The 12575-nt window shown below is 41.0% G+C and overlaps 1 protein-coding gene across 10 annotated transcripts in view; it reads right to left on the reverse strand.

Moving 5' to 3' along the window:
• Nucleotides 1-12575, reverse strand: part of LOC116036703 (protein 4.1-like) — an 89364-nt gene that overhangs the window by 44561 nt on the left and 32228 nt on the right. The gene's annotated exons all lie outside the window — the stretch shown is intronic.

Genomic DNA, 12575 nt, shown 5'->3' on the forward strand with positions numbered 1-12575 from the left:
TCAGAAGCTGCATGCATGCTTTCTTTGAACATCAAAAGAGCTAAAATGTCTCCACAGCTGGAGACTGTGAAAAATTCCAAACATGAAGGCCTTCCCCCCAAAATAATAACGGCACTGGCACCAGGATTACACCTTCATTACAAATTCTGTAGCTGTAGCTTCTTGATAAAACACAATTTCCACATACAGACAAAATTCACCTTGCCGTCAAGGACATTTACTTTAATTATAAAATCTCTCTATAATCTATATTCATCATCTATTCAAGCAAGGCAAGCTCCAGCACTAAGATCTAGATTATCAAAAAAAATAATGAATTAGTGAATTAGGCCATGAGCACTACTCATGGTACTCTTGGCTATTAGCAGTGCATTCCTTCAGACACACAGGTGTTAAACCAAAAAACTGATGGAAGTACTATCATCCACGAGTGTGTATGAATGCTTGTAATACTCCAGTCTGTATCACTCCATGGTGCAATGGAGTATACAACTTTCTATAAAATGCACATTAGGTACAGTACAGTAATATGAAGGCTCACGCCACAGTGTTGTCTTTGATTTGTCTACCAAAAAACATATTCAGGGAATAACACTAAACAACACAAATATGCAAAGTATAATGTTACAGTGTAGAGCAGGTACTTTGTTTGAGTTATAATAACAAATTACATATTATTTATAGAGAGATGTTCAGGGTACTTAAAATGATGACTATGATGATTAAAATGATCATAGAAAACCGCACTCAATATATAAGACACAACATTAATCACAAGTTGAGTTTTAAATTAGTGGTTTGAACAGATTGGTGCGGTCTCGGATGTGTCCGGGGAGAGGGGCCAGCTTTGTTGCCCAAGGTCCGGTGCTTGGTCCCGAGTGGTGGAGACAGGTGGTTGGCAACAGAGGAGCTGAGGCTGCAGGAAGGAGTATGGTGGTGGAGCAGGTCGGTGAGGAAGGTGGGGGCCTCGTTATGGAGGGATTTGTGTCTGATAGTGCGTTCCATGTACCTCGGAACTCGGAAGCCTAAGCTGGGAATGACGTCACACCCGAGTTGAATGTGTTCCATTTACAAGTCCGATTTTTCATTGTGGGTGAAGCTACCTGTACAACTGATTTAGTGAGACACAAATAACACAGAAGTGCTTACAACTGTATGTTACTACAGCTTTCACAACTGTTGATGCACGGAGCAGCCATGTTGGATTTTTAGCTCGGGGTACTCTGTGGTTCCCCGAGTTCCGAGCTCCGAAATCCGAGTACAAATGGAACGCACTATAAGAAGGACTTTGAATTGGATTTGTTGTGGTACAGTGAGCCAGTGGAGGTTCTGGAGGACAGGGGTGATGTGATCACGGGAGCAGGAATGTGTGAGCAGTAGGGCTGGGTACCGAATTCAATACTTTTTAGGCACCGACCAAATTCAATACTTTTTAGGCACCGACTGAATCTCTACTAATGTTTGTGATTGGCTGTCTAATATTACAGGCAGGCAGAAAAAACTCTACGTTACACAGAGACTGGACTTACGTAGTAGTAGGAGCTGAAAAATAAATTAAAAGATATGTGCCGTAATGTGTAATGTTGGAATTTCTTTTGGTTTTATAAAATTGGTATCGGAAAAAAGTATCCAGTAGGAACGGGTATCGAAGTCACGGTATTGGTATCATTACTGGTATCAAATATTTTTTAACAATACCCAGCCCTAGTGAGCAGATGAGCAGCAGAGTTCTGGATGCACTGGAGTGTATTTAGTACTTTGGATGGTGTGCCATAAATAATGTAGTCAATTCTGGATGTGATGAAGGCATGGATCAAAGTTTCGGCAGAAGAGAAGGAGAGTGATGGGCGGAGACGAGCTATGTTTTTCAGGAGGAGGCAGTTCTGGTAATTTGATTGACATGTTGTGTTTATAGAGGGTTGTTGTCTTTATATAGTTTTATTATATGTATGTAAGGGTTTTTCTTCTTCTGTGCAGCCAGTTTCCCACAGCTTACCTCATCGACTTTTACTTTACTTTATCAATTTCTACATTTTCCTGAAAATCAGTTAGAATTTCTTGCCTTCAGATGCAAGTTTTGCAGGTTATAGGTGTGGGTGGAATGAATAATAACAGCTGAAGTGGGAGTAGAGTGCAGACAGTTTTGGCAGTTTAAAGAGGTGTGTACTGTAAGCATGTCTAAACATAGACTCACTAAAAAGATATTAAGGACATTTGAGGAAATGTATTGGGACTTTTCACATAGATACCGCTGGACTAATGAGGAGAATTCATTCATTTTTTTATAATCAACAAATCATCATCATTACATATATATACTGTATATAGTTTGACGTTTTGGGAAATTTGTTTATTTGAGTGTTAGATAAGAAGATTGATAGCACTCTCAACTTTTTCATAACTATCTATGCTTAGCTTAACATCAAGACTAGAAACAGGTAGAAACAGCTAGCTTGTCTCTGTCAGAAAGTAACAAAATCCATCTACCACTCACATTAACTAATTAACTCATTACATCTTGTTTTTTTGCTAAAAGCAATAACTTTGTGGATCTCTGTTCATACCCCTTTTTTATGGATTTTATATTTTCACTGCATCTTATAGGATGATTTAAGCACTGTACTCTTCAATACACTGCTCTTAATTTCTGCAGATTTGTTATGTTTGCATGATAATTAAAAGACTTCAGTTGTGTTTTAGGAAGGGAAGGTTTTTTATGTCAGATTTAGTTTGAAGAGCTTAGAAAAGCCAACGTAGTAGAAGTATTTGGTTCCCAATAGTTTTATGTAATCATTGATATTATTCTCTGACAAGCCTTGATTCACCAACTGTATATTTAATGTCTTGGGTACTTAGATGTACATGACACGAAATAAAAATCACATTGTGTGCATTACATTGTCGTCTATTAAAGAAAAAATGGGTTCTCTGCCTCCCTCACAATGGATTTCCCCTCATCATAATTGTTGAATGTGATGAATTAAAAATGAAGCCTCTGTGATTTTAAAGGCACATCAACCTGACATTTATCACGGTGAATGATACATCTACTCAGTGGATTCCCAACCAGATGAAAACTATGCTTATAGCATATATAACACAGCATATAGAAAGAACACCTGTGTATTATAGAGTTCCCCAGACAATGCTCCAGGACCTTGTATTTAATCCAGTCTGTGTATGACCCTGGAGGCCTCTCTGCCCCACGAGCAGCAAATCACATCAATATAATGCACCCGGGGCTTGTAGGCGATCGTGTCTGACGACTGATGCAGAAACACAACCGGTTCACACTGGTTCAGAGAAGAGACAACCCCGCTCCGACTCCCAACCAGGGAAGGTCTTGACATATTGCACATGGTTAAAGGAGTGTGAAACCCTCTCCCTTCACTCCTCCTCCTCCGCCTTGCTATCATAACCGTCCCATTACTTACGATCACAGAGATTTGACAGAAATGAATTCCTCTCCTTGGGGACAAAAATGAAGCGTGGAGTGGTATGTCCACTCAGGGCCCTCATTTTCCCCTCGCTGTCTGATCCAGCTGGACACTGAGCTATGAGTTGCTAAATCAATTTTCCCTCACTGGCTGAATCATGGAAATGACTGCCGAATAAACTCCATGATCAGAGAGGGAAAACTCCATCGGGTATCGTGTTCTGATGGCAATGGAAGCAAACACAGAGCCGCTGTGTCTTTCTGTTATCCCATTCGCCTCCCAGTCCGATTCAGTCAAGCTGAAAATCACGAGCGTCTCCCCTGCGCGCTTTACAGGTGTGCACTTCCTCATTCTGTCCAAGTCAAACAGACGCTGATGTCCCCCCTCACTTAACATCCATCTGGGCTACATGACACAATGCATTCATCTACAGCTGTCTGTGTAAAATATACCTGTCTCAGCTGTGCTGTGTTCACAGCAACAAATAATCTGAAAACAGCTCATCTAAACATTTCTGTTCCCCACTGTGGACATTTTTCACTTCTGTTTGCAACACATAAAACAAGCACACAGCCAACCATGACAAATTTTCTAGCCTTACCCAAATCGATAGTTACTGTTGCTTTGGAGTGGTCGTCAAAGATTTGTACGATACATGTCAGCCAATAATGAAAAAGCCCATTGAGGACACATGTATACACATGCACACACAACGATAATACAAATCATATAATCCAAAGTTAGTTTGCGGTAAATGGGGTCCCTGATTGAGACATCTTCTCATGAAATCAGATTAATTGCCAAATTAATATGGATTAATGTCACAGAGCGGGGCACTAGAGCCCTGCAAATTCAATAATTTCCTGTACCGTGCCATTACCCACAATCACCCCCGTCAACCCAGCAACCTCTGCAGAGGAGAAGAAAGCACGTTACAGGGCAGGAATACACTGGGTGTTTCCTTTTTTGTACACTGTGTGTAATTACTGACAATGTCTGTCTTTGATATCTGTCATCAGTAATAATGATTCATCACAGGTAAAGGAACATTGTTTCCTTGGAGGGTTATGAAACGCTACTCTTCACTAACAAGCGCAGCCTCATCCCTTGTTTCTCCTGTTTCTTTCTCTTCATTCTCATTAGGGGTAAGCTTTAATCTAAGTAAGGCAAGTGGAGAGAGGATGAGAGATGGAGCACGCATGTCTGTGGAAGAGGACTGGCTCAGCTCCCAGATGCAGTTGCCATGGTAACAGCATAGAGTACCTTTTTTTTTCACACCCGCTCGTCTCTCTTCAGAGGAGTGAGTGAGAAACAGAAAGACAAACTGAAGCAAGGAGGAGAGATGAGAGGCCAAAACATGAGGCAGCCAGAAAGACAGAGGGATCAGGGATAAACAGAAAAGATAAGAAATGACAAGGGGGAGGAAAATAAGCTGATGTGGTATTGTGACTCAAAGAAAATGTCAAACAGCCTCCCCTCTGGTTAGTGGTGGAAGAGTTGCACACAGGGACGGATGGGGAGTTTGAAGCAGAGATGCAGGCCGCTGCTGCTAACTTGCTTCTCATCTGAGCCCTGACAGGCACAGTCAGCACTATTTGGCCGATGCACAACTCTAATTCCATTGTACAATCCATGTCTTAATCACATTTACCCATTAGCATGCACTGAGTGCACGATGCAGTTGAGTAATCACAAAGAGCACTGCAATGGCAAAGGACAAAGAGACAACACAATAGCTACTACAATGCATCTTACCAGATTGTGAGTTATTTTTAACACAGGTCTGAAGCTACAGCTGCATTCACGACTGAGATGCTTCATCGTATCAAATTTACACATTTTAGTTTTGAAAGAGAGTCACAAGTGCACTTCATGAGTGCTTTTTCTACAAGGAAGATTCAAGTGTTGAACTTCCAGTTTAAAAGGACAATTCCGGCACAAAATGAACCTAGGGGTTAATAACATATGTGTACCGAGTCGAACGTTCTCTGGGACATGTTTTCATGCTAATCGAATGCGTCTCTAGCTTTAAACAAGCTACTGCAAAACCGGTGGTTAGCTGCTAATGCTAGCTTTCAGGGCAGAGTGTAAATCACTATTTTATACCACTAACAAGGCTCAACATAGCACCACACTTCAACGGTAGCATAATGAGGGTCCCTACATGTAAACCGAAGCATTGAGAACTTTGTAAGTGTACAGACTGCTCGTGACTGTTTTCCAAGATGGCACCCGCATGTAAACATGAACGCTACTGTCTTTACAATATATCTTTTTAATAAACTGTCTGTACACTTACAAAGTTCTCAATGCTTCAGTTTACATGTAGGGACCCTCATAATGCTACCATTGAAGTGTGGTGCTATTTTGAGCATTGTTAGTGGTATAAAATAGCAATTTACCCTCTGCCCCGAAAGCTAGCGTTAGCAGCTAACCACCGGTTTGCGGTAGCTTGTTTAAAGCTAGAGACGCATTCGATTAGCATGAAAACATGTCCCAGAGAACGTTCGACTCGGTACACATATGTTATTAACCCCTAGGTTCATTTTGCGCCGGAATTGTCCTTTAAGGTCATGTTGGCAGAGTGAAGTGGAACAGAATCGTTTAATGAGGTGGAGCAGAAGCAAATGGTCAACTGTTTGAAAATGATGTTAGGTAAAAGAGGAATGCATTCAGAGTGAGACAACATTATTGATGAGTAAAAGTAGAACGAATTTAAAATATTACTGTTCGATGAAGTGGCAGTCATGATAGAGATACAAGTGATGTCGTTGATTACAGGCCCACAGAGTTAAAGCCCTCTCCCACTATCCAGCAAAAATGGTTCAGTGTTTTCTTCCCAATTTCAAAAACAAAGCATTTAGAATTTGCTCTGATATTCGTAGCTGACATACTTCTTCTCCGCAGCATCAGAGGCTGAGACTGTTGGTTATGCAAGTCGAGGCAACCGCCATACAGAACTGATGGAACAAGGCTACAGCCCCACTAGAGGCTCTGTAAACCTGTACTTATGCACAGTGGTGCTTTGAGCTAAATGCTAACATCAGCATGCTAACATGCTCACAATAACAATGACATCTTTGTCTTTAGCAGGTACAGTGACAATCATTTTAACCGTATTTTTTTAACGTGCTTGCATGCTAACATTTTGGGATGATGGGACTACGATGGGAGCACTAGATGAAAAGTGACAGTTACTATTTACTATTTATTCTGAAGAGGATCCGTCCAATAGTTGTGGTAATATTTCACTTAAAATCACACACCTCAACCTCATGGTAAAATTACCTAAACTATTTCCATGACCAACAACTTCTCCCAATTCTCAACTCTGTAGAATTGGCCTCACAACAGCATTTCTTTCTTTTCTGTCCATATAAGTTCAGTGAGCATCTGCTACTGTACTGGGCAGTGAAACTGGAATAACTCATCATGTTGTCAATAACTCTGGCTCTTCCTCCTGGAAAGCAGCAGTGCCTCTGTCTGGCATGTCTCGGCCCCACTGATCCACAGCACACTGGGATGTGTCAGTGACAGTTCATGTAGTCACCCAGAGAGAAGGATGGGAGGCTCAAGGACACTTCTCTCACACACCAACATCGCACATACGGTCCGTCATACACACTGACAACTACAGTTGTCAACACTGATGGAAGCCACACAGGCATCGCCCAGAGCACTGTTTTACAAAGCAACGTGCGTTTAGAGATGCAGTGTCTTTTCCACTCTAGGTGGTATTGTTGTATGTACTACAGTAAGACGACGTTGTAGCCCCAACACCTCTCGTAGCTTGAGTGCCCCCTCTCAGCTTAGTTTCCTGGGTGAGCCTCAGCCAATGGATGATGACAGATGAGGCCTGAGTGGAAAGACTGAGGCTAAAGTAAAGTACAGCCACAACAACGTCATGACTCTTCATGCTTTACATTCCTGCAGTAAGTCTGGAATCACCCAGAGAGTGCAGCTGTAGTAATAATAACACATGCTTACCTTCCTCTCAGCAGACTAGATATCTGAATGCAAAGCAGCACAAAGTTTGGAACTTGGCTACATTAAAGGTGCTCGCTCTCAGATGAATATCAACACACACACATGCAGATGGAGAGCAGAATTACCAAGAGCAAGCAGCAGGCTCGGTATAAATTGCTGCGGAGACATCATTCTGTCACAGTGCATCTAATGGAAGCTGACCTTTCTCATGCTGTGCTGGAAACCACTGGTGCATGCACGAGGAGGGACGTCTCACCGCTGAAGGATCTGTCCCTGAAGCTGCCAGAAGCCATGCACCGCAGGGACTACAAAATGAAATGGTTTTTTTTTCCCTCACACTTCTTCGTCCCCCGTCTCACAGCTGATACTGTGATAAATGAGCAAAAGAAACATAGCAGTTTGAGAGCATGCTAACAGGAGTTAAAAGCAGGGAAAAGAGGACATGGATGTGGGAGCACATGGGTGGTTGTACAGGCATCATCCTGAACCTCGGGGGCAGGGAGACACATGGTGGCAAGACAGCTAGCTTGTTGGCTTGTAAGCGCACTGTCAAAGCTGTGCTAAAGTCTTATATCCATAAATGTGACATACGAATCCATGCTACTTAAAGGCCTAATGCCCTTCAAATGCTTGTTTTTGAGACATTCTGTTCCCTTCTATCTCGTGTGAGTGTTCAGGCTACAATTGTCAAAGTGTCCTTCACAACAAGTCTTCCAACTGTTTTTGTTTTTTCTCACCGCCCACTTTATGTCTGAATAATTCATGGCAAGGGCTCAAATTCTCTTCATCAAATGGAAATAATGATGTTGTTCTAATAATATAAAAATACAGTTTGTTCAACATTTATCCCATCAGATGCATACAATATGTTGTATCATTCAGTCTTGAGATGCATGCATGTCCCTCCTGTTTTATCAGTTCCTGTCAAAAAGTGCTGTCACATTCTCAAAGGCCAGTGTGTAATTGTCTTGGCATGAAGCTTCCGCTGTGCCTCAGTTAATGAGAGACTGTCACAATGGTCGGGCTTCCCTAACCAGATTCTTCACCGCTGTAATCTACGAGCATGAAAATTATTTCCTGTAGCTTAGAACCATAATTATAGCTGTTTTCTTGGCTTTGGTAAAGTGCTGATGACAAAAACACAATAAACTGGTTAGTGCGGTCTCAATAATGTTGCACCCAGTCCTTTTGCCACCTGGATGAAACTGCACTTGCAAAGCGTTTTTACTGTATTTGATCACAAAAAAAGATAAGAATTGAGAAGCTGTTGACATTATTTTGTACATATTTGTTAGCATAGCGACTGTCAGGCAGTCTGATAAAGTCTGTTATTTGTGAACACATACAGCAGTTAAAGTCCCTTCCTTTACCACTTTAAAGCATACTTTCTATTCAGTTCACAACTTCAAACCTATAATACTAGATACTCCAGAAGCCTAAAACTCAACCGCTTCCCAGACAAAAATGCAGTTTGTTCTTCATAAGATGAGGCGAGCTCAACTGTGTCGCAGTTCAAGTCCTGCTGTCAATAAACCCACATCTCTCGAAAATTTCAAACATGACCCATGTCATGTTGACCCAAACCACTTCAGCACAGCACACACAGTTAGTCTCACCCTCCTTTTCCCTTTCCCTTTAAAGAAATACGCAAACACACACATCAAATCCTCCCACGCAATACACTCTCCCTTTGATTTCACTTTCTGCATTAGGTCTATATTCATTTATTTTGATTTTTGTTCCCACGTATACATTTTGTATTTAATATACATTTTGTATTTAACACTTTATGTTTTCTTTTTTCAAAACTCAACTGTGATGTGTTTACAAGCCTCTAGCTTTTCTTCTCACTGTTTTGCAGTGTTTAATGTACTTTGTCATTATATGCAGAAATACATCTGCAGTGAATTTAAAAAGCAGGCAATGGTTGCAGGAGTATTTGTTGACGCCATTGGCCGCCACTTAGTTCCCCTTTCAGACATGCACCTTGATGTGATGACAATTTGACATATTGGGCTCATATCTGAATAATGTCCAATTTACTTTTACGTAAAAGTCACAAAAGAAATCTTATAGAACATTGAAAAATGCCCCAAATACTTCCAACACGGCATAAAAAATGTTAAGGGATGCATTGATTATATTGTATACGCCAAACAAAACCTGCCGTGGTTTACTCTTTATGTGTGTCCTTTACTTTATCCTTCAATTAAACCTCAATTTACTGATATTTTTGTTTTGGCAACTTGAGGGAAATGCAGCAAGCTGTTAACACAATACTGACATTTTAAAACATTATAAAGTTGATAACAGCTAACCGTTCCCTATTTACACATCCACCACACATGTAGCACATTAGCATTCATTTACAAAAGGGTTGGGACCCAACAAACAAGATTGCAATATTGACTTTACTTTTAGCTCTGATATTCTATCCACCAACACCTGAGTGTACAGTGGGTTTATTAGAGCTACACATATTTTCACTGAGAACAGCTGATGAAAGCTGTAAGAGTGAACCAAAACATTAAATGTGCACTAGGTAAGACTAACTTTCTGTCATATTTGCTGAAACTGACCCTATGTTGGAGTAGAACTACATGAAGCAGGTAAGCAGCAGGCAAAATCCAGCTCCTCTGGCACCACCTACAGCCTGTAGTGCGATTTGCAAAAATCCACCGCTCCCTGTTCAGATGCACCAATTAGGGCCAGGGGGGGTGTCTAACTGTGTGTCAATCACTGCTCATGCACACGCATTCATTCTCCCTTGTGGGGGGAGGGGCTTAGGAGACCGTTTTGGGCTTTAGCGGAAAGGGGGGAGGGACTGAGAAGTTGTCGATGTTAAAACAATTTGGCTAAGTCCGGGATCTTCCTAATCCTACCTACAGCACCTTTAAATCTGTGGGCCGTAAAACAAAAACAATGAGCTGAGAGACATTAAAAAGCTCCATAGGGCTGAGTGGAACTGCTGAGTCAATCATTATCTGTGGGTTCCTTACTCGCGACCCCTTTCACATTACACAGACTCTTTTGACATTTTGTTCATATAAAATGTTTGATAGGTGCAGCTTTAATGGGACAGCATTTAATTAATCAAGTGTAAACAGCATTCTTACTTGATATTGTTATTTTCCAACACACCACTGTTCTTCAGCAGTGGTGTCAAATGTAGAGCAAGAGTCATGCCATGTCTAATTTATGCCATAACAAACATTTACAAAAGCCAGAGTCAAATTCCTTATATGTGTTCACACTTACTTGGCCATTAAAGCTGATTTGGATTCTTATTTACTGTACGTATATGTCTGAATGACGAGATGAAGATAGTACAGTGAAATATTCCATGTATAAAAAGGACTTTGAAAAAAATGCCTCAGCTCTACCTCCCTTTATCAAAAGTTTAGCAAACTTTCTGAGTTGGTGTAATCCACTGATTAGAATTATAAATATTCTCAGTGGTCGATAACAGAATGTAGAATACACAGCATAGTCAATACACTGTTCCTGGATGTCTTTGACATAACACCATAAAGACATCCTTTTGGAATTGGCATCTCTCCAGTCAATAGTGACAGTTGTGAAATCCATCCCTTTCTACCGGGTTGCAAGTCTTACCTTATGACCCTCTTGTAAGCACTGACACAATAGCTGCTTTGTTTCCCACAGTGTTTGCCTTGGTGGCACAATGCTCAGATTAGTTTTCCTTTTTAGTGGAAACTGATCTGCACACAAGGCTTCTTTAAAAATGTACTATGCTTTAACCCCTGCCTTAATTGTCCCGAAAATTAGAGCAAAGTCTCAAGAGCAGACTCTCGAGTATTTGTAGTCTGATAGAACATTACAAACTGTTCATGGTGATTGAGTCGTCCTGCAGCCAGCTCCCGTCGGCTGCTCATTGGCTGCAACAGTACGTAGGCCCTACGTAGGCAGCTGGCACAAATTTTGATAACACGCATTGCAATTTTTCATTCATTCATTCATTCATTCATTCATTGTTGAAATGGAGGCTCAGGCTGGTGTCCCAGGACCCGATGAACATGTAGCTAAAAAGCAAAAACGTCTCTGCAGGTACCGGGAGGACTGGGTAGGGAAATACCCCTGGATTACTGCAGTTTTATGTGATACAAACAAAGCGTTTTGCAATGTATGTAGGAAGGAGTTTGGTATTTCACACGGGGAGTCTGATGTCAGGCGGCATGCTAGCAGCAAACTTCATATAACTATAACAGCACAACTGTACAGACCACCACTTTGGTCTCATCCTTCTTTAAGCGGGAGGATGACTCCATGTATAATAAAATAGCTGCTGCTAATTTTGGTGCGGAGTTTTGAAATTCATGTTAAGTGCAGGCAGCCACGAGAAGGAGTGATTGGATTGGATGTTGTCGATGTTAAAGCGCAGTCATTGTGTTTGTCTTATTTGTTTCATAATGACACTTGAGTTCATGATTTTAATGATTTTTTATTTGTATTTTCGGGTTTACATGACAGACAGTTGAATTATGCTAATGGTCATGCTCAACTGCGTTTTGCAGGCGCATGCCCTTGTAAAAGAGTTCACCAGAAAGAGCTGTCCTCTGTGTGAATAAATCCAGACAGAACAACACAGCCACAAGCCTTGGATATATACTGTAGGAAGGACAAAACTAACTGCCTCCTAACACCGAGCTGCCATTTATAAACATAGCAGTCACCTCGAAGGTGGTTTTTCCAATTTCATTTCACCCTTACTGTACAAGTTGTAGAGAACGCCATAAATTAACAGGAAAATGGTGGCCTTGAGTTATAGTCATACTCTTACTGTATTTATCTCAGGGGATCAAGATGGATCAGCTGGCAATACACAGGACGTATTGTTGGGATTCTCATGAGCAAGCCTGGAGCATTTCAATAAAATTACATTGAATAAGGGATCAGTGCAGAATTTCTTGGGATTTTTCAAAACTACACAATACTACAAAGATTGGTTTTTCACAGAAATGTTGAATTCCTTTTATGGTTTTATAGAATTGCGAGAGGTGGTTATGCATAGTACATGACGCAAATTATCTCACCTTTGTTGCGTTAACTGGAAAGGTAAAAGCTGCTGTTTTAATCTTCAGAAGATACAGCATTTCTTTAAATGTTAATGGCTGCAGACTTTAATAAAAA

This window comes from Sander lucioperca, chromosome 6, assembly GCF_008315115.2.
Source record: "Sander lucioperca isolate FBNREF2018 chromosome 6, SLUC_FBN_1.2, whole genome shotgun sequence".
Taxonomy (NCBI): Eukaryota; Metazoa; Chordata; class Actinopteri; order Perciformes; family Percidae; genus Sander; species Sander lucioperca.